The following is a 4,512-nucleotide window of genomic DNA, read 5'->3' as shown; positions in this document are numbered from 1 at the left end:
GAGCGGTTCGTCGACGCTGGCTCGCTGAGGAGAGATCAGCGCAGGATGCGGCGCGTCGCGTTTCGAACGTTGCGAGTGTCGCGTAACTTATTTTGTGTTTTGTCTTGGCCTCCCCTTTTTCAACTTTAGCAGAGAGAGTGTCCCAATGTCCAATTTACTATTTATTGACATCTGTGATATTGGCGCTATTCGCCTTTTATATTATATATACATTTTTAATTTTAATTTTATTATATACTTGCTGACTATTGGACGGGACGCCTCTCTGCTGGTTTTAATTATTTATCTATTTATTGTATATACTTTTGTACCTTTTACTCTTTATTAGCTAAGCTATTTTAATCTATACTTCTTTCTACTCTATTCTTTTCTATCTTCTTTCTATTTCCTTTTCTTTCATTTTCTAAGTACTATTGTACTCCTCTTTTAATCTTTTACCTTTATACCTTTCTATATTTTATACTATCTGTTTGTGGGGCCCTGACCGTTCGAGTGTATATGCCGCGTTCGCAATTTTTGTATTTTATCCGAGTGTGAATGTGCGCGATATACATTTATTAATTTTATTATCATGTATTATTTTGCTGCGCGCGCTCCTCCGGGACTTTTATCTATTGACGACACCTCTGTGATATCCCGGAGGAGCATCAATCTGTGATAACGAATCCCCCCAGCTTGCGTGCTGGGGGGATGAAAATATTGTGATGATTGCGAAGACTGGGGGGCTTGCCCCCCAGTCCTTTAGTCTTAATAGCCCATGCGGGGGGGGGGGGCTTTGTCCCCCGCAATAAATATATTTTTACTGGCGCGCGGCATAGCCGCTTATATTTGTATCACACCGGAGAGGTATTGTCTCTCCGGGGAAATAACTTGGAAATAAAATTGAGTTATAATTTCAGCTTCTTACTGTTAATATTATTGTGAGTTGAATCGATTTGTCACTGTGTGTGTAACAAGTAGCATCATCATAAATTATAATCTACCTAAAATGATTACTGTAAGGCGTGTAAAAGACCTAGTGGTTATTTCGTAATACATACGTGTAGAGGAATAGTAAAGCATGTTGTATAGAGCAAAATACAAGTGCTTTGCTTTCGTATTCTTTGTTCAGTTTATTGAAACCCTTGCATTTTTGCCATATATCCCACCCATTTATATAGCAAAAATGCAAGATTTCAAAAGGTTTATTTTTTAATACGAAAACTTAAATATTTCGGATTTCTAATATTATATTTTTTTCATAGTAGGAGACAGTACAAAATTTTTACTGATATAGTTCGTTTATTTTAAACACAGTAAATAATACTTAATAAATTAAATTTTTGATAGGTGCGGCATATATACCGGAGTTACCTTATCTTCGATTTATCCGCTACTATTTCCAAGCTATTTCGATTTTTGCGCTGCAATCTGTTACGTCCTGAGCGCGAGTTTTTGGCGGTCTCGAGACGCGACACGAGTTCGTGGGAGCGCGAGCGCGGAGCGGGACGCGCGGAGCGAAGCCTTGGCTTCAACGCGGTGTTATGACGCGTTTTTCTTTCGTGGGAGCGGGCAGCTGTCACCAGTGCTCGGAAATGAGCACGAGATTCGGAGATAATGTATTTAATTTATAAGAGATTGAAATGGCTATCCCCTCGTGTCCTTCCAATAAAATAAAATAGAGAGTTTAGAGGATGCGTCAGTTGGTCTTCATTTCGCAATCACTCTATCTACACTCTCCGTTGGTTTGGAAAGAACAGGAAGGGTGCGAGAAAGAATACAATTGAGTACGGTTTTACGATTTTAATATTTATGTTACACGGCTGTATGGTGTTACGGTCCTTATATTGGGCCGTGAGGTTACTAGGATAGGCCTCGTAGGCTTCCTAACCGGGGCCACGTGCGACGGAAATCGCGGTCTCGGTAGCGGAGGGCGCGTGGACTCCTTTGGAGCCTTCGGTTCAGCAGTAGAGCTGGGCGGCTCTTTCGTTTCCGGCGGGAGCGCGGCGTTGTTGTTATCGGTGGAACGGGCATCGGCCCAGTATCTGGCGGGGTCGAATTCCCCAGATGCGTGGAGTGCCCTTTTCAAAGCGCGAAGGTGCACCCGCCACCCTCCCCTCTTGCTTCTAGTACGCTTCCTTTTTGGCATCTATGTACCCGAAAAGAGAGAAGAAGAAGAATGAGTGCTTGGTGGGGAGGATAGGAACCCTCGACGCCGGTTAAAGCGCTCATTGGAGCTTCCACGAGGAGTATACTTGGATGACAACGCTCCCGTTGAAGCGCGGTCGTCCAAGGGGATAGAGGATAGCCTTCCTCGCCTGGGGAGGCGCTCGGTAAAGGCTGGAGTAAGGTAGGCGATGAGGATGTCCCCTACGCTTAATCGTAAGTGCTGTGAGGGGATCCTCGGGTAAGAGGGAAATAGCCACGCTCAGCGTAAGCGCTCTAGGTATCTTACCTCGGCTATCTTCAGGAGGAAGAATAAGGTGCTTTGCTGTAAATCGTCCTGCTTTATATATGTTTTGTATCGTGACCCCTCGCGGTAAGGGGATGTTTTCGCACACGTGTTGTTGCGAAATTCTCTCGAATGTTCTAATTCTTCTATCGCTATTTATTTAATTATTGTGCGTCTTTTTGTTTTTTCGGTTGTTCCTATTCTTAGCGGGGTTCGCAATACTCCTAGGGGTGTTCTTGGTTGGTACGTGATGCACTCGGTCGCGGCGTAGCTAGCGTGCATCTTTTGCGCGTTTTTTCATTCCGCTTTTCCGCGTATCTTTCGGTTCCTTCTTCTGAAGCGCTCGTGAGTTTCTTTTGTTTGTTTAAGGCTCTCATTTCGTTATTCGTGCCTTTATTTAATTTGCAGTAGCTCCTATTTGCTATTTGAGGCCTTCGTGATTGATGCGCGCGTTTCGCGTTGCATCGCTATGCATTTTGTAAGTGATTACGCGTTTTTACTTGTTCCTGGTGGATCGGCGCTATTTCCTCGCGATTATTTAATTGCTAGTTCTAATGTTCGTTGTTTCCCGTCTTTTAGCGGTGCAATCTACGTGTTCTAGCGCATTTTCTATTAGTTTTTCTATTTTATAAGTCGCGCAGGCGCTGTACGCGCAACGTTCGTTGGCAACGGCTACAGTAGCATGTCCTATAGGTTCTCGCGGCACGTATTGTATCGTTCGCTATACTCTGTGCTCGCGTTCGCTTGGTAAACGGCCGGGGTGTTATAATGTAGCGCACCAGACGTTACACACTAAATGCTTTATCCTTTTTGGATTTAATTTTAATTGAGCATGATATTGACTTTTTTCAGGAATGCTCTTTACTAACTCCTGTAAAAGCCATAAAGCAATTCTTATGATATTATACTTTGAATTAATTTTTGTAGGTATATACCCTACTTTATGTCTCACGTTTTATTATTTATCGACATTAATAAAATGTGCAGAGCTATTGCTAATAAATAAAAAATAATTGACACATGGAAATATAAGTAAATGCTATAATTATTTAAATATATAACGTTATAAACAATATAAAATCAAAGGCATTGAACCACTACGCCAGTTATCGTCAGCAAAAATGATATATTCTATAAAATTTTATTAATAATAATTATTGTTAATAAAATTTTATAGAATAATTATTGTTAATAAAATTTTATAGAATGTATCATTTTCGCTGACGATAACTGGCGTAGTGATTCAATGCCTTTGATTTTATATTGTTTTTAATATTAACCACGTCTCGACCTACATTGTTATAACGTTATAATTATTTAAATATATAATGTCGTATAACGTATGTATGTATATGCCGTTCAACTAGCAAGTATTGAACGACAGAATGTGCACGCAGATAATCTAGATTAGATTGCATTTATTATTGCGGAATATTTATTAATGTGTTATGAAGAATAAACGATTATATACGTAACTATACTTGCAATATTATGTCATATCTTTATACTAGGTATAAATGCGTTTAATGGATGCTTTTCCCTCCATGGCTTTTAACGACTCGTATCGAATTGAAGCTGATAATTTTAGTAAAATATTTTATATATTAAAGTTATACGAAAAATCAATAAGACATGACATAAGCATAAAAGCCTGCGCTAGTTATTATTGCGAATGTTTTCATCAATTTTACATCAAAATATAAACTCTATACGTATCTCTACATTTCGACCTGTAACATTGGTAGGTAAACGTTTGAAAATTTATCCGTATCGCCCTGCTTATTTAAACCATGAGTCTGCTTCTTAAACCGTGAGTCTACTTCAATGTATTGATATTTTTGAAGTAATACGCACAATCCTGGAAAAAATATTTCTTATATAATTATATATAAGTATACAATATTAAAAATGGAAATATAAAATTGTATAAAATTATTTATAGTTATAAAAAATTAACATATATTATATACAACTATATGTACACAAGACAAGAATTTTGTAATAACTTTTTGTGATTTTTTTCTAAAAAAATATTATAAGATTAATTAAAATCAAAATATTATTTTATTAAAAAATTGTTG

This window comes from Trachymyrmex cornetzi, unplaced genomic scaffold, assembly GCF_001594075.2.
Source record: "Trachymyrmex cornetzi isolate Tcor2-1 unplaced genomic scaffold, Tcor1.1 scaffold81, whole genome shotgun sequence".
Lineage (NCBI taxonomy): Eukaryota > Metazoa > Arthropoda > Insecta > Hymenoptera > Formicidae > Trachymyrmex > Trachymyrmex cornetzi.
The sequence above is the reverse complement of the archived record's forward strand: the minus strand, read 5'-3'. Positions refer to the sequence as shown.